Source organism: Chanodichthys erythropterus, chromosome 11 (genome assembly GCF_024489055.1).
Source record: "Chanodichthys erythropterus isolate Z2021 chromosome 11, ASM2448905v1, whole genome shotgun sequence".
Lineage (NCBI taxonomy): Eukaryota > Metazoa > Chordata > Actinopteri > Cypriniformes > Xenocyprididae > Chanodichthys > Chanodichthys erythropterus.
In genome coordinates, this window is record NC_090231.1 from 18,165,538 (window position 1) to 18,184,900 (window position 19,363).

The 19,363-nt window shown below is 35.6% G+C and overlaps 1 protein-coding gene across 1 annotated transcript in view; it reads left to right on the forward strand.

The window, feature by feature from the left end:
• Positions 1 to 19,363, forward strand: part of col4a5 (collagen, type IV, alpha 5 (Alport syndrome)) — a 59,544-nt gene that overhangs the window by 1,204 nt on the left and 38,977 nt on the right. The gene's annotated exons all lie outside the window — the stretch shown is intronic.

Below are 19,363 nucleotides of genomic sequence, written 5' to 3' on the forward strand. Positions count from 1 at the left end.
GACATGTTTAGGGAGGGACCTGTCCTAGGGGTACAGATACACACATAACAGGGACAGAAGAGCATATTTAGTGACCTTACCACAAAACATATCATGTTCCTACATTTCCCAATGGGCATTGTTGTGCACCAGTCCTGCCAGGGAGTTTGAATGTAGTTTGCACTTCCCTTTCCATTGATTGGCTGTTGGATTGTTCTGATTCTCAATAAGGAATCTGGAGCTCTTTCATATTACTCCTAAGGTTCCGCCCAATTTCTGTTTCGAAGTTTACAAGGTGAAAGGTGTCATCTGTCATTCGTAGAGGGAGGAGTTAGCTAGCCATCAGGACAGGCATTTAGACATATAGCGCCGCCCATCCCCCACCAGCAAGATTGCGCGACCCTCAGGTCTATTCAATAAGTGAATCTTACCACAGCCCATTGTTCACACAACCTCTTAACCCCTCTAGTCCTTCAAAAAAATGCCAGTTCATACGTACCACCCCCAGTCCATATGTCAAATGTGGATTATCAGGGAGACGGTGTGTGGTACTGATTATTTTGGCTGATTCCAAATTGGAAATGTTTGTAATGTTACAAAAATATATCCCTGAGGCTAGAGTTCTTTGCTTTAGGCATGTGCTCATTGATGCTTTTTAAAGATACTGATAGTGAATCTGACATTGTTCACTGGAGAGTTAATATGCTCAGGACAGGCCTCAAAGCAATTAGTTCAGGAACATGATGGATTCCAGGGGTGTCGCTAGACCCTTCTTAATGGGACACAAGCCCCAGTGAAATACTGTTGTCCCCAGAAAAATATGAATAAATCCTTGCCTGAAGGTGGAAATTACCAAATAAAGACCTAAGAATCATTTTCCAGTATAATATTTAATCATTAATGTCATCTGTCTGTTTATAATCAGAACTAACCAATTGACGCTCTATACACTATGCACATATGCACAATGTATTCTACCGTCTAGTGTATTATATTGTCATCCAACTTGGGAGTGTGATTGCCCCTGTCCCTTTGGTACATAAGTACTGGTGCCACAGTTAAAGGATTAGATCACTTTAAAATGAAAATTACCTCATGATTTACTCAACCTCAAGCCATCCTAGGTGTATATGACTTTCTTCTTTCTGATGAATACAATCGGCGTTAGCCTATATTAATAATCACCCTGATGCTCCTAATCTTTATAATGGTGGTGGACGGAAACCATCTGTTTGAAGCCCAAAAAGTGCATCCATACATCATAAACATACTCCACACGACTCCATGGGGTTAATAAAGGCCTTCTGAAGTGAAGCGATGCGTTTGTGTAAGTAAGTTGAATACGAAAGGCATAAGACATATTGTAAGCCTTTTGAACTGCTAGAGATGTTACACTTTCTTCCTAAGTTGAATACGGAAGGCGGTCTGGCGGAAGTTAGATATTTTACTTTAATTATAACTTGTTAAATATGTTGTTTTTTTTTACACAAATGCATTGCTTCACTTCAGAAGGCCTTTATTAACCCCCTGAAGGGAGTATGTTAAAGATGGATGGATGCACTTTCCTGAGTTTCAAACAGGTAGTTTCTGTGTTCTGCCATTATAAAGCTTAGAAGCATCAGGGTGATTATTAATATAACTCTGATTGTATTCATCTGAAAGAAGAAAAGTCATTTACACCTAGGATGGCTTGAGGGTGAGTAAATCATGGGGTAATTTTCATTTTAAAGTGATCTAATCCTTTAAGTGCATAATGTGTCCAACATTTTTTGCAGTTAAATAAGTGCGCTTTTTTATAAATTTTCAGTGTGAACACACTTCTCACGCTATTTACTACAAAATGGCATAGAATGTTGCATAAATAAGCAAAAACCATAACAGTACCCCAAAAGAGCATCAAAATATGGGGACACTTTTTTTTATTGGCGTGGCCTGTGTCCTAGTACTGATGAAAGGCTAGAAACGCTTGTGGTAGATACCGCTTGATCTAACTATGAGTTGTCCCTTTGAGGAGCCATTGCAGTGTGAAAGAACAGATTTTCTCCTATTTTTACAATGTCAAAGCCTTTTTAACTCAAAGCAGAATGGAATTCCTGGCCAAAATTCCCACCCATTCTGTCTTTCAGTACTGGCCACCTAGTGGTGAAATCTGGTATCATATGAGAAAGTCAATTTTAATTGTTGCTGAAGACAAAAATGCCCATTCAGTAATGTAATGTCAGTATATACACATTGAAACTGTAATCATCTCTGATGTTTGAGATTTTTCTCCTGGACATGCCAGCGCCTGGTGTCACCAGGTCTGAGAGTTTGCTGGTAACTTGAACCATAAGGGTCTGCTTTGAACTTTTCATACTTGAAGGAGTCCATACACTGTGCAGGTCAAGGTGTATGAACATGTATGGGTGGATGTGTGGCGGTTGTACGTGTTCTCCATCAGCTATGTGTGTGTGTGTGTGTGTGTGTGAATGAGTGCACTTTTTACATGCCAGGATATATCTGTTTTATATACATAAAAGGGGAATGTGTATGTTGGTGTGCCTTTGCACATGTCTCTGTGCACATGTGTAATAGAATCCACCAAAACCCCTAGAGACACAATTGATGAAGCACTTCAGCTCTCAAAAAAACAGACTCAGAGAAACAAACACACCCATGAATTCAACCCAAACATCAGTAATCTGCATTTACAGCCATAACATCCATTCAGCGCAGAGATATCCACCCAGAGTGCCCGGTTTTTGCTGCAGTCTCATGCCAGGATATGGGGATCGAGGTGGGGGTTGGCAGCTCGTGATACTTCTTTCTCTTCTGTAGGACAAGCAAATTCCAGTCTTATCTCACCTGCAGGAGAGAGAGAGGATCACGAGATGCACAAAAGCAGCCATGCAAGAAACTTATTTCAAAACAGGCCCACAAGCGCTTGCAGTGCTCACTGTGACAGCTGACTGTAAAAAAGCAGACAGTCTTAATTGGATTTCTATAGTTTCGTGAGCTAAAGGGTTAGTTTACTCACCCTCAAGCCATTCTAGGTGTATGTGACTGTCTTTTTTTTAAACTAACACAATTGGAGATATATTTAAAAAATAAAAAAATGCTTGCTCTTCCAAGCTATAATGGTTGTGAGGGGGCTTACGCTTTACTCCTACATCCTACATCCTGCATCATACATCGCGTCAGGGGATTACTCATTTGGCGCAAGTCGACTTGCGCAGTATGCGTATGGTCGTCCGCCAGAAGCTAATTATTTGAATTTATAAAGTTATAAATATAGATATTTTTCTTACAAAAATGCATTGCTTCGCTTCAAAAGGACTTTATTAACCCACTGGAGCCGTATGGATTTTTTTTAATATAATGGATGGATGAATTTGGGGGGGCTTCAAAATCTGGTCCCCCCAGGATAATTTTCATTTTTGGGTGAACTAACCCTTTAAGAGGCCAGTATCAAGATTGCATTCAAGTGTCTGTCCTGGGACTTTAATACTCTTTAACATCTCCTGATACAGTTCAATTTCTGTATTGTTCGGTTGCCTTTGTCACAGAAATAAAATTACATGATGGTTGCTGTACAGTAAGCATATAGAAATATAAGTATGGATAGCTCAGATAATTTGAGTTTGGAAGATATTTTGGTAGATATTTTTAGCATAGTTTAAGATATTAAGTGTTTTTATGTGCACTTCAAAAGTTTGGTTTCAGTCGGATTAAAAAAATTTGTTAAAAGTATTACAATTATTAAATTAGTTAAAATTACTTTTTGAAACATAATGTAAATGGCAAAGCTTTAGTCCAACTGAACCTTGCTGATTTTGTGAAGTTAGTCTACCTGGCTTGCACTATACCATTACACTGCTATCAAAAATGTGGGGTCAATATTTTTTTAAATAAATGAATAGTTTACACAAAACACAAAAACATTAGGCAGAAAAACTGATTGTGAAACATTGATAATGATAAGAAATGTTTATTGAGTATAAAATCAACATTAGGATGATTTCTGAAGGATCATGTGACAGTTGTTGTAAATTCAACTGTCATTAATTATTATTACAGCAATTTAAAAAAAATGCATTTAAAATATCTAAATAGAAAATAGATATTTTAATTGTAGTAATATTTCACAATATAGGCTGTTTTTACAGTATTTTTGATTATGTAAATGCAGCCTTGATGAGCTTTTTTTTTTTTTTGAGTCATTCTGACCCCAAAATGTCTTTAAATATGATAGCAGATTCACTACACAAAACACTCTAGTATGATGTTTAACAGCACATGTAAACGTATTAATTGATAAGACATTGTATGAATCTCAAGAGAAGAGATATCAGGAAATGTTTTCTCTGGAGAAACATCAGGGAAGGTCTGAGACTCCATTTGCTTTCCAGGACAACAATTGAGATATTGCAAATATCTGAATGGTCATATTTGTTTTTTTCCTTTGGAAATATAGTGGCACATAATAGCATGTGGTCTTAACTGCTACTGTATAACTATTGCCAGTTGAAGGCCTAGTAAGTGGTTGATTAAATGGCATGTGTGTGCTGTTGGGGGGTTATATTTACAATGTGGTGTGAAAAAGATGCAAATACCATTTAGAATTAGCGGGACAGTGATCCTCCTCTCACACCCAATCTCTGTTTCCCCCACTGCCTCACCATCACAGTGGTTAATCCCTAAGTAAACTGACAGATAGGGTCTTTTTCAGGTGGTGGTTCATTTACACCACACAAACAAACACATGCACACACTTTGGTGTGTTTGGTGAAGACATGGAGAGGTCATCAAACTGTCAAAGATCGGTGAGAGAGAAGTTACCTGGACAGTTCGAATGTTTCAGTGTAGAGATGGTATGTACTTCTGCTCTGTATATCTGTTCATCTCAGTCTGAGACAGACTGAGGCACAGGCACATTGGAGTTGCAGCAGAGTATGAATGGGAGTGTGAGAACATCTATAGTTGCTCCAGACACAACCTACATTATCATCCTTCCTGTTTGGTAGGCAGACACACACATGTGGCTATTTTGGGGTTGGTACAGAAATCTGTTGTTGCATTGCTGATCCAGCAAGATTAGAATCAGCAAACAACAACAAACAATAAGGATCTGTCTAAGAGCTGAGAATTTATGTTTCACAGTTATGAGATTTTTAATCATTTAATACTCTTTCATTACATGTATACATACTGTCTCTACATTGAAGCGTTCAGACTGTCCAGGTAACTTCTCTCTTAGGTCTCACCGTGATGACCTCTCCATCTATGCAAACATGCTAGTAATCTCTCTCAGTAGTTCTCCTCAATTGGTGAGTCAGAGGTAAAAATGGTCCATAATTTAGTTTAGGACCCACATAATATAATATAATATAATATAATATAATATAATATAATATAATATAATATAATATAATATAATATAATATAATATAATATAATATAATATAATATAATATAATATAATATAATATATACGGGGCTGTTAATGATTGAATCTGATTAATTATCAAATCTGATCAATTATTTTCAGGGAAATGCACAGCTAAAGTAGTTCTAGCAGGTCTTGACCGCATTGCAGTTCCATATCACTTAACCAAATGTTTTCAGTTATCTCAATTCGTCAGCCTACAACTGCAAAAGAAACAAAACCCACAACAACACTGACCAAGCAAATAAATAAAGTAAACAATAGGATGTAAACGACAAATTATTGTCATGGTTTTTTTATTGTGTCCTGAAAGTGCATACTCTCCCGCTCTCTCTCTCTTTCAAACGTACACACATACTGTATAATACGGACACATACTCGCACAGAAACATTTTGTCAGCCCAGGTCTGATGAATTAATCAGTAAAATAGTTTAGCATAGATACATGGCTCACCAGCATGGTAATATCTGTGTGGTTCTTGAGGTACCGTTAGATTAACTAGTTTCGCTATTAGTAGAGACATTGCTGCCATTAGGGATGCACAGACTCATGTACACTGTAAAAAAAAATGCCAGTAAAATTTACAGTAAAAAAATGGCAGCTGTGGTTGCCAGAACTTTACCGTAAAAAATACAGTAGCAACGTAAAAAAAAAAAAATCAGTTAAATTTACGGTAAAATAACGTATTTCATTAACTGATATAATGTTAATTTACCAACCTAATGAAGTACTAATATCTGTTTTGTACCTTTACACACTGACAGTCACCAGACACAGTGGTGATAGGAGTCATATGATGAATCAAAGTTCATCACAAGCAGCTTTTCCACAAGCTGAGAAGGACAACATGAACACATAGAAGGTGCACACAGTGTCATTCACACACACACTAAACACCATCATGGTAACATGCATGAAATTTTAAAAAATGCAATAAACATTAATTAACAACATTAGATGTAACATAAAACCCTAATGTACATAACTGATTAGAAAAAAATGAGAAAAACTAAGAAGAAAGAGTTATTTCAACGAAAATATATCAAATGTGAAGTGTCACGCAGGGAATTGTGGGAATGTCAATTTACGGTTTTTCACAGTAAATTTTACAATGAATTGTTATTTTTCACTTCCAAAAACTGAATTTAACGGTATTTTACCATAAAATTACATTAAATGTACCGTTAGATCTATTACAGTTATTCACCGTATATAGTACGGAAACTTTCTGTAAACCAATTGACAGTTTTTCACCGCAGCATTTTTACAGTCTTTTACTGTTAAAATCACGGTAATTTTTTACAGTGTAGGCTAATTCATATATGCTGCTTATTCTCTCTCTCTCAACTGCGTTAATAACTGTATCAACTGTATTAGTCTGCTATCAAGGCTCAAGCCTCTGTTTCTAGTTCTGAAATGACGTTTTGGAATTATTCCTTAGTCTTGGGATGAGATGCGTAAGAAATTAGTCCCACACACAAGAGTGTTTTAAGGACAAAAACCTGACAAGTGTCTTGAAATACAACATCGGAGCAGTGTCTTGGGGTGTGGTAACCATAGTATAAGCGGAATAATTTCTTTGGGCCATTGAATTCTTAGAAAATCACTTTTTTTTTAATAATATAATATAATATAATTGTTGTCAAAAATAGCATGTTATATTCTGTGATTAATATTTTTTGTTTAACGTGTTAAAGTATTTAATGGAAATAATGCAGCATCCATTTTTTCACATCCTGAAGTAGCTATGCTAATGTCTTCACAACATTTGGCTAGCTTTACAGTATGATTTGTGTTTTGTTGTCCAGCTCGGTGAAGCGAGAGAGAGCAGCCGAGCGAGGATGGTCTGCATGTATCCTATGATCACCTCCGTGTGTTTCTCTCTGGGAGGCCGATGGTGTGACACACAAATATGTATTATAATATAAAATATATTATACATTTTAATCTTAGGTGTGATTAATTATGATTAGAATGATGACCGAATTTTCATTTTTGGGTGAACTGTCCCTTTATTGTAAAACCTAGAGGAATATTTGGACAGTTTATAGTGCGCAAGTGTTTTATTTACTTCCGAGTATGATGTTATATGCCAGATGTAAGCCGGCCCCATCAGACTGACATCAGCCATGTTTGAAGTAGAAAACCTGCTCAAGCCCATACCTGTGGTTTGATCCTCTTGAACATGTGCCAACTCCCAGTGCCCAATATTAGGGCTGCTATCCTGCATTCCTCCTTTAGCAGGATAAAGTCCACATTTATATAATTCTTTTAGCAAAAATGTGAAGGAATACATGTGACCTGATGTTTTGTGCTTCTAGTTTTGAGATGAATTTGTTTAACGGCAATTTTCACCTCGCTTTACAAAAGTGCTATGGGGATCTTAGCAAATGTATTCTGTATGTATTCTCTGGAAGTGTTTGAGGCATGTCTGCTCTGGTACACGTGAAGTGGGAATATCTAAAATCATAAACATTAAAAACAAGGGATGTCTAATTCAGTGTTCAAAGACTAGCAGTACAGTACAAACGGGAAACATGGAGCAGACAGGAGATGTACGGTGCATTCCTGATGGATTTGATAGCAGTGTTGCCGCCTACTTGTGTGAAGTACAAATACCTGTTGGTAGAGTTTCACAATACACGATTCTCCCATGATTCTGAACAGACAATTTAAAAAATTTACTAGAGGTTCTGACAAAATGTTAATTGCTGCTTTCTTTTTAAAAATGTTTAATTAATTTGAAATTATTATATAAAACATCAGTTTGAATAAATGATTCAATGACTCACTCGTAAACACTTCACTTTCATTAATAGACAAATCAGGTTTTTTGAACGAATCTCTTGAATGAATGTTTCAACGACAAATACATATTTTTAACAGTCACTTGTCACCACCTAGTGGCATAACGATGTTATGATTCAATCGTTATTTGAAGTGTCAAGTTAACTTTCAAAAGGTGATTTGCTCTATTATGATCACCACTGTAGTCATCAGTAGGGCTGTGACGGTAGGCATGACGACTGCGCCACCGCGGTCGTGGAGTGTTACCGGCGGTAGTGTGATGTCATATATAATATATATTTATATATCTCAGAGATCACGTTAACTGAAAATTTTCCGTCTTTGATGGACTTTGTTTAGCAGTGGCGGAAAAAATCTGCAGCCCGTCCGTCATTTTGACAGATTATGTAGTTTGTATGTAAGGTTGTTGTAATTCCCACTCCTATCCAGTAGGTGGTGAGCAAGTTCCAGTGTGGCAGCAGAGCGCGACGAGTTCAGTCTCCAGAATAAAATGAAAACGATGCGCTTGGTTACACACAGACGAGCACCCAGTTTAAGTAAATTGTATAATGATAAAGTTACTTATGCATGCTTACTTAATTAGGTTTTTTTTTTATTTTTCTTGCTGACTATAAGTTTATGGTCAACGAATGGCTTTTCTGAGGTATAATGTTAGGTGACATTGTTGGCAACACTGACTGAACTGACGTGATACAAAACCCCACCCCACCTTCGGACCCCACCACCGCAACACAAGCGGTTGTTGGTGATCTACCACCGCGGTAGTAAAAACTTGCCACCGTCACAGCCCTATAGACATCAGTTTTTATATCTGAACTAACCTTTATAATGATACGGTGTAGTTTAAAAGTGTTTGTGAAGCTGTTTCACACCTATGCATGACAGCTGCATATTTGAATGTTCCGGTGTGATTTTGTCAAAGGTTTAATAGACAGGCGAATTGCTGTCATTTAGGAATGAGATTGCAAACTTTTTTAATCGTGCAGCTCTACCTGTTGGTAGAATGGTGCTGAATGAGGTGATTGCACAGGTGGGCAGTGGGCATATTAATCTTGACCAAGTTTAATTATAGCAAATCTCCAGAAGTATACTGTATATGTAGCAAAATACCTTAACAGAAATGCTTTAGCTTCATCACAGCTTTAGTTCCAATCACAAGAACGCACTTTGGACCCCCAGTGGAGGTCTGTGCATGCAACTGGTGTGTGTTTGGATGGAGTGTTGGGTCAAGGATTGGCCCTGATCTAGATGTCTCCTCCCTCTTTTATCTGTCATCTTATACTGTAAAACTTTGTCTGAACTGCAGTATCAGTAGATGAAGTGATCTCGCATTCTTCAGTGCTGTGTCTGAATACTGTTGTTCTTCCTCCATGCTAAAGACATGAAATAGGTTTTCTTCATACACAGACGTCTATATAATGTTTTGACATCTTTTATGCTCACCAAGAAAAATGGTAATATTGGGAAATATTATTACAATTTAAAATAACTATTTTCTATTTTAATATACAATGTAATTAAAATGTAATTTATTCCTGTGATAGCAAAGCTGAATTCTCAGCAGTCCTTCAGAAATCATTCTGAAAGTTTCTTATTATTAGCTATCAATGTTGAAAACAGCATGAAGCGGAAATTTTTTTGTAACATAAATGCCCTTAATGTCAATTGTGATTAATGTAAATTGCACTGTCCATGTCCAGAAAGGTAATAAAAACATCATCAAAGTAGTCCATGTGACATCAGTGGGTTAGTTAGAAGTTTTTGAAGCATCGAAAATACATTTTGGTCCAAAAATAATAAAAACTACAACTTTATTCAGCATTGTCTTCTCTTCCGGGTCTGTTGTATATCCACAGTGACGCTGCTGCTTCTTCTTCTTCTTCTACGGCGGTTGGCATCCAGCTTATTGATGCATTACCGCCCCCTTCTGCTCCGGACAGTGACGCGATTAGGACATCCGCGGCATGCACACCTACGCACCATTTTAAAAAATATAGCAATACCAAAATACAAACAATGTAGAATAGCTTGAATACAGCGTGCGTCTCCCTCAGACTGTAAACGAAGCTCGGGCGCACTACATAACACGTCATCAGCGTCACTGTCCGGAGCAGAAGGAGGCGGTAATGCACCAATAAGCTGGATGCCAACCGCCGTAGAAGAAGAAGAAGCAGCATCACTGTGGATATACACAGACACGGAAGAGAAGACAATGCTGAATAAAGTCGTAGTTTTTGTTATTTTTGGACCAAAATGTATTTTAGATGCTTCAAAAACTTCTAACTTACCCACTGATGTCACAGGGACTACTTTGATGATGTTTTTATTACCTTTCTGGACATGGACAGGGCACTGTACATACACTTTCAATGGAGGGACAGAAAGCTCTCGGACTAAATCTAAAATATCTTAAACTGTGTTCCGAAGATCAACGGAGGTCTTACGGGTTTGGAACGACATGAGGGTGAGTCATTAATGACATAATTTTCATTTTTGGGTGAACTAACCCTTTAATGAGTTCATTTTGTCTGCATCTCAATTCAAGCTCAGTGCTTTACTGTCAAATTTCCAATAAACGTAATATTATTAGATGTAATGACTGCACATATTAATGCAAAACAATAATATGATTAAATTACCTTTTATGAATAAAAAATAACAACGCCATCAAATCAGGTGCTGGTGGTACCTTCTGTAGTGCTCTCAAATGTTAGTCTGGATCCCTGTTATCACATGTTAGTTTACTCAGACTTTTGAAATGTTTGAAACAAACTCTCTCTCTCTCTTTTGGATCAAATTAGTTAATCTATATGGGTGTCATGGGTTTTTATTTATATTTTACACATTGCATCGGAATTACTGTATCAAGTCTAAACTTGTAATCACATCACACTAACACTGACATTTAATATAATCTAACACCTTAAAGTGAAATGTTCCTGTTCTAAAGTTGACACTATTGAAATCTGCCTAAATGAGCTGCAGTGTTGCTATGAATGAAGAAGTGTTTCATCCAGGCCATTAATGTGGGAGTGAGACAGTCTGTGGGACACAGACATTGTAATATCCAAGTGTCTAGCCTGCTTTAAAACAAGGTTGTAATTAAATAGCTTTTGTCAGATAGAGATGTGTGTGCATGTTTCTTCAATGTCTTCTTGAACAATTGAGAGAGAATAGATCTTGTTTCAACATGAGTCTCACAGTTTTAGAGAGCCTTTTAGAGAGTCATGTGCCTCTTCGCTAAACAGCAAAATTTCCTTGCCATGTCATACACACCCTTGCTTTTCAACTCTCAGGTCTTCCTCATCTCCCCATTTTCCTTGCCTCTTTTTCTCTCCCATCTGCTTCTGCTATTAGTGGTGAATAGAGACAGTAGTGGCTCCCTTGTGTAACTCGGGGCAGCCTTGTTTCACTGTGAGCATGTGCATGTAAAGAGCAGCTTATTGTGTGCTCTGTTTCCAGTAAACTGTAATTCAGATGATGCTTTAGATCTAAAAAAAAAAAAACATAGCTGTTTAGATTAGAGGCGGAAAAGGAAATTAAATTATTGTCTTTGTTTTCTATTAGATTTACAGTTTATGGGATTTCTGATCATGCATTGTTTTGTTTTTATTTTGTGTATGTGGAAATTTGCAGAGTAGAGACTGTTGAATTAAGTACACAAATTTACTGCAGTATTTAATTATGTTTTCCTCAGCCCATTGATGCTCTGGCATTCGTGGTATTTCATTATCTATCCTCCTCTTGCCTTGTGACAACACAGGATTTTTTTTTTTTTTTATATATATATATATATAAGACTTTGTCTGTGGAAGATAAAATTTAACCATCAAAACAAAATTTGAAAAAAAATAGTATTAGTAGTAAGTTTAAAATTTCGTCGTTTAAACCCTCTAAAATTGCCCGAAAGCATCAAGATAATCTGTTGCCTCAAACTGTTTTATGACAAAAACTTCAAGAACGCTTCAAGACGTAATTCATTCGAGCCCTGCAGTTTTAGATTCATATGCAAGCCGGGTATGGCATGCAGGTTTAAACACGCTCTGTGGGGATAGAATTAGATCTCCAGATTATAGTTCAGGTGAGAACTTGTCTTATCATCATGGAGTGCCAGTCCACGTCCAGTACTTCTCTGCTGTGATCCCCACTCTGCGAACGTCACTGTAATTTTTGTTTTTCTTTGTATAGTTACTCTGATATTACAAATGAAAGCTGATTCCAAGAGAGGAGCTGTTTATATAGCAGTCTACAGAAGTGTTGACCCTTTCAGTTATACACATCAGCCACTCTTTCTAGCTTCCTCTAGTGGTGAAGGGAGGGACGCCGTGTTTCTCCGTGAGCCCAGCTGCTGTTGCATAAACTGCTTTATACTGATCTGCAAATATTTAGAGAGAATTCTGTTTGGACCAAAATCACATTTGGTGCACCTGGACATGTTGACATAGTTGAGTTTCAAACAAGTACAGATTAGGTTGATAGTTTCTCTAAACATTGTGCCTTTTCAGACATTTTTACTGCTTGTACGATAGGAGAAATATGTCAATTTCACTTTCTCTTTGGAAATGTGTGTATTTTGAGAATTTGATTTTGTCAGTTGGGTTAGTGGCATGGACACAGATGTCCAGCAATTCATAGAAAGTCAGAAATTGTTAAATGGCCCTATTGACTTCCATATGATAAGGAGTCAATGTGGACCATAGGACTTTTTGGTTACTCGCATCGTTCAAAATAACTTCTTTTGTGTTCAGCAGAAGAATTTTGATTGATACATTCCAAATTTTGGTTGATACTTTCCAAATTTGGTGTTGGGAGTATTGACCTTGACTCAAGAGCCTCCCCTGCTGTCTTAGAACATTCCAAAGCTATACTTACAAGTCCCGCAGTCTCACTGTCAGTGTGTGAGAGATGTCTTTATCCTCCTTATCAGGAGCACTTATGCGTGTACTGTTTTGAATCTAGCCTCAGAAGGGAAGCACAATGCAACAGCCATGCATCACTGACCTGATTTCAACATTCAGGCACTCTGTTGTGAGGAATCCTATGGCGATTTGATTCATAAATGTAATTATCAGTCATACTGCTGCCGTTTGCGTGAATGTTAAGATATTGTTTTGTTTCTTGATGCAATATCTTTCTTGTGCTAGACTGACCCACCAGTAGTGTATTTTTTATGGCAGATACTAATACCTATTAAGTGCCTGATAACTGATATGCAGAACATTTCTTAATCATTTTTTTACTAACTAACCCCAACCCTAATTCAATAATTAAACAACAATAATACTACAGCAATGATGATTATTATTATTATCATTATTAGTTTAAAATGCTACATGTCAAGTATTAATATAATACATCTTACTTGATTAAACTTATAAACAGTATTTACATAAAAACAATCATTTAATTAATACTAATAATATTGTTTTATATATTATTTGTTTCTGTGTTAACACAGTAATGAAATACTTTGAATGATTTGTGGTGTCATGGCATTGTGGGATGCTATTTAGCGGTTCACTGCCCTTCAAAAGTTTAGGGTCAGTAAGATTGTTTTACTGTTTTTGAAAAAAGTCTCTTATGCTCACCAAGGCTGCATTTATTTGATGAAAAATACATTAAAACAGTAATATTGTGAAATGTAATTACAATTTGAAATAATCTATTTGAATATATGGTATTTTAAAATGTAATTTATTCCTGTGATTATTACTCCAGTCTTCAGTGTCACATGATCCTTCAGAAATCACTCTAATATGCTGATTAAGACACATTTATTATTATTATTATTATCAATGTTGTTTATTAAAAAGATGTGCCGCTTTATATTTTTGTGGAAACTGATGCATTTTTTTCAGGATTCTTTGATGAATGAAATGATGCATCCTTGTTGATTGAAAGTATTTATTTATTTTAAAAGAAAACTTTTTAAACAGTAGTGTATATTAAATAAGCAATAAAAAATATACTGGTCAAAACAATTGGTATTTCTGTAACTGGTGGGTTTTCCTTGCCGTCCTGGGAAGAGGCTTTTTTTTTATTGTTCAGATCACTGCTTGGGGCTTTTGCATGCGCTTGCTTGCATCCAAAAGTCTTCTAAAGTTAAAGCTAAAGTCAAGCTCCTCATTGAGAAAGAGACTAATTGAGTTTGTTGTCATTTTCTGAGTTTGGCAATAAGACTGTTTTCTAAGATTATACCTTTATAAACATTATAAACATTTGACCCCTTTGCATGTTTTTTCCCTCACCCACCCCCACACAATCCACTCGGCATAAAATGGTTGATTGGTAGAGGTTGAAGGTCATTCTTTTCTTAACTCCACAGGAATAGGAATAAAAGAATTCCAGGGAAGAACCAATGCAGGACATTAGAGAGAGGTGCTTTCTGGTCCATTAGATTTGAAAGGGTTGTACCGTAAAACATGTTTAAGAAGAGATTCTTATAGACCTTGAAATCATGAAACTCCAGCAGTGACTGAAAAGGAATGCAATTAAATGTGTTATTCTTACTGTTTTTGATGAATGTTGCCTGGAGGGGAACAAAAATAGTGTTTTCTTCCTGTTTCTGTTAAACTGTGTGAACAGAGAGTAAAATGGATTTGTCACACTGAAGGACCGTTTCAATAAATTGAACGCTAAAAGGTGTGTCAAAATGTCACAGCATCTAAAATGCACACTATTTAGTTTCAACGTACAATCTTTATGTTTAAAGAGAACAATTGTGTCCACAGTGTGTGTTTGTGTGTGTGTGTGTGTGTGTGTGTGTGTGTGTGTGTGTGTGTGTGTGTGTGTGTGTGTGTGTGTGTGTGTGTGTGTGTGTGTGTGTGTGTGTGGCTGTGTGGCTGTGGCTGTAAGAGTAAAATGGTAGTACAATGGGACAGAGAAAGAAAGTTAGCTAATCACTTTTCCTTGTAAACTTCACCTCTTTTTCCCATCATTAATACTTTATGCTATTATTCCCAAGTTGATAATTTACATACCCAGTTGTGCTGCTGAAAACATTGACAATTGATCTGATTTTTCATAAATGTACTTGCCAATTTTAAAAAGTTATGAACCTTCATCCTCTCCTTGGGTCATTTTGACCAAAAAAAAAAAATTTTCTTTTCATTTTTAAAAAATGTGTGATCATCGGAATGGTACAAGATCTTGTCAGTTTTGTCACACTTGAAATTACACACAAAAAAAAATATACTGGATTCAAGGAATTTTTGTGGCTGGATGGTTTTTGTACACAAGAACAGAACACACACAAACGAAGGGATGAGACCATAGAACATCACCAGTGCAGAACACACACACACACATGTACACACACACCATATATTATTAGATGGTCATATACATAAAAAGCTTTAAGGCCATCTAGTGGCAATAGTCAAGAAATTCCATGTTACTTTTTTGTCCACAAGAGGCCAGCAGAGACACCCAATGCATGAGGGAATTACGTGTAATTCACATGCGAGGAGAGTAGGAAGGTTAAATAAGCATTACTGGCCCAAACATTCCACTGTGAGCTTGTGTGTGTGTGCCTTTGATTGGGCCATTCAGACACAGATTATTTGTGGTCTGCTGCCACTTCGTTCTGTCGGCTCCCAGCATTCATTTGCCCTCAGGCCGTCTTTCACTAAGGGTCAGTTAATCCACTGAGCCCTAGACTGGAATTTGCATTTTGCCTCTATGGATGAATCGTTGCACTGGTTAATATTCTCCACTAGGTGGCCCTGTTCATCTCCCCATATATCCACAAACTCTTCTGCTTTTGGCATCTGATCTTTCCACCCATTTTCACTATACAGTCGGTCTAAACTCTGCTCTCTAGAGAATGGATATACTAAATAATTTGTCAACACCGACATGGATGTCTATTATCAAAAAATAGATTTTCTCAAATTTTTCCAGTTACTAGCTAATATTGTTGGCTTATGTATAATAAATTAATACTTTTATTCAGCAAGGATCCATTAATCAAAAGTGATCAAAGGCAAATATATATATATATATATATATATATATATATATATATATATATACTATAATGTGTGATAATATTTAAATAATTAAATTATACACTCCCACTTTGTGGTCAGGAAAATTTATTTATTTTAAAGAAATTTATACTTTTATTCAGCAAGGATGTTAAGTTGATCACAAATGACAGCAAATACTTTTACATTAAATTATGTATTTCAAATAAATGTTGCTCTTTTTGAGCTTTCTATTCATCATAAATCCTGTAAAAATGTTTAACAGCTTCCACAAAAATATTAAGCAGCACATTATGTGGTAATGTAATAATTATTATAATGTAATAATAAGAAATGTTTCTTGAGCACCAAATCATCATATTCAAATGATTTCTGAAGCATCATATGACACTGAAGACTTGAGTAATGATGCTGAAAAAAATAAATAAATTACATTTTAAAATATATTGAAATGTAAAACAGTTTTGATCAAATAAATGCAGATTATGGTGAGCATAAGATATTTTCTCAATAATGTAGATACATTTTTTCTGACCGCAAACTTTGTCTCACCAGAGGATAACAAAATATGACAAAATCTCCCTTAAGAAATAAATAATGAATAAAGCTTTTTATTCTAAAATGCTTCTTCTGCTTTCTGTTAGGGGTAGTTGATATAATTATAATTAATTAGCATTATATAAAACAGTAAAATCAACTGTCCATCAGGTTGTGGCATGCTGATGCATCCATCAATACATTCATTTTTGAGTTGTCATTTTGAGGACATATTTGTTAGTTCACATATTTAAGAGTATTTGACACTGAATACTAAAATTGACATGCCCTGTCATGTGACATGTTATATCTAAAACTATTTTAAACAGCATTTTATATACACTTTTCCTCAAACATTCCTATACAAATCCATTTACCAAAAGTCTTGATGTTGATAATAAAAGTTCATAGATACTGTATATTATGTGTCAGCTCAGCTGCCCTTAAGTATGAAGTGCATTGAGCATTCAGTGCTCACAGATCATCTCCTTTAATTCCCAAGATAGCAGAATGGCTGCTGAGTCAAGCAGGTGTGCTTGTTCAAATTTGTCTCTGTCTGCTTTGTCTGCAGGTCTTGATATGCTCTGCCAAAAGATTTAATAAGCTCCTGTTAAATTTTCAGTGTATATATTCAGCTGGGTGCTAGTTCCTGATAACATTTATGCATGCATTGTTTAGAGATGTTAAAGGAAACTGTTCATCTTCTGTCAGTCAGATCAATACATTGTGATGTCAGCTGTCATGACGTAGTGAAAAGTAGCAAAATGACGAGCCAGGAAACTCCCTATGAATCTATTTGCATGTGTTGGACTAGCAGGACTGCTGTTCTCTTTCATACAGTATGTTCACTCCAACACGTAGCAGGCGTTTTCTATCTGGCTTTTGCTAGAGTTCACTTTGCAAAGTTGCTTAGGACATCACTGCTCTCATATTAAAGAGTCCTCTTCCACAAGACTCACATAATCTCACAAAAAGAAAGAAAAATAAACAGATAGTTGTACTTCTCAAAGCAGTGACCTCATTTGCAATAATAGTCATTTTCAACACAAGATGTAAAACATTGTTTGTGTCTCAAATTCTAATGAGATGCCTGCCTTGCAAAGCAGGAGCACAACACAAGACATGAAGTCTCTGTCAAATTGTACTCTAGTACTAGTACTGTTTTCTTTTAGTATTTTAAAAGAAGCCTCTTTTTTGTGCTGCATTTATTTGACCAAAATGCAGTAAAACAGTACTGTTGTTAAATATGAATGCACTTTTATAATAATATTAATAGTTCTTATATAGTAGTAATATATTATATACTCTTATTTTAATACATTTTAAAATGAATTTTCATTCTTGAATTTTCATCATCATTACTGCAGTTTTCAGTGTCACATGATCCTTCAGAAATCATTCTAATATGCTGATTTGATGCTCAATAAACATTTCTTATTATTATCAATGTTGAAAACAGTTTAATATTTTGTGGAAACTGTGATACATTTTTTGATGAATAGAAAGTTAGAAAAAGAAATAGAAAAGAGCAGCATTTATTTGAAATAGAAAGCTTGGTAACACTTTCCAATAAGGTCTTATTTGTTAACATTAGTTAATGTATTGACTAACGTGAACTAACAATGAGCAATACATCTTTGTTAATGTTAGTTAATAAAAAAAATACAGTGGTTCATTGTTTATTCATGTTAGTTCACAGTGCATTAACCAATGTTAACAAATACAACTTTTGATTTTAATAATGTATTAGTAAATGCTGAAATTAATATTAACTAGGATTAATAAATGCTGTAGAAGTATTGTTTATTCTTAGTCCATGTTAACTAAAGTAGTTTACTAATGCTAACTAATGAAACCTTATTGTAAAGTGTTACCGAAATCTTTTGCAACATTATAAATGTCTTTACTCTCACTTTTGATCAATTGAAAGCATCCTTGCTGAATAAATGAATTTGTAATTATTTTCTAAATGTAACTACTAATTAATTATGAATACTACTTTCTAAGCTGTCTACTTTCATTTACTAAACTGTACAGCATGTTTTCTTCTTGAATGAGGGAATTTAATAATATGATGCAATGTGATGTTCAGTGAAAGTTTCAGTGAAAATGTTGATAATAAATCTATTTTAATTCAGTTCTGAAAAATAGTATCAATAGCAAGTAATTCTACATAATTAGAAATGCTTAATAATAACAATATTTGCGTAGCTTCGTGCTTATTAGAGTCAAGGTCCTTTCAAATCAAGTCTTATCAGCCATCTTGGCAATGTCCCTGCATGAATAACAGTTTAAAGCATGCAAGTACAACTCCATCTATTGTGCTTGAGAAAGACCCTAAAGAATGCTGTAGCTGCCATATTGAGTGTTTTGATTTCTTCTGTTTATTTGTCTGTCCTCAAGTCAGCTTATACACCAGGTTTTGAGGCACAGTTATTCTCTCTGTGGTTATCATCTACACACCGTATATAAAAAGCATGACTTAGTATTTTGTGATGTAAAACGAAACATCTGAGTCACATTTATCAGCACATTTAAAATCTAGAAATTTTTGGATTTCTGGAATGTTACTGTGTGGTGATCTTGTTTTAACAGTGGTTATATCAAGAGAAAGCAAATTCTAGT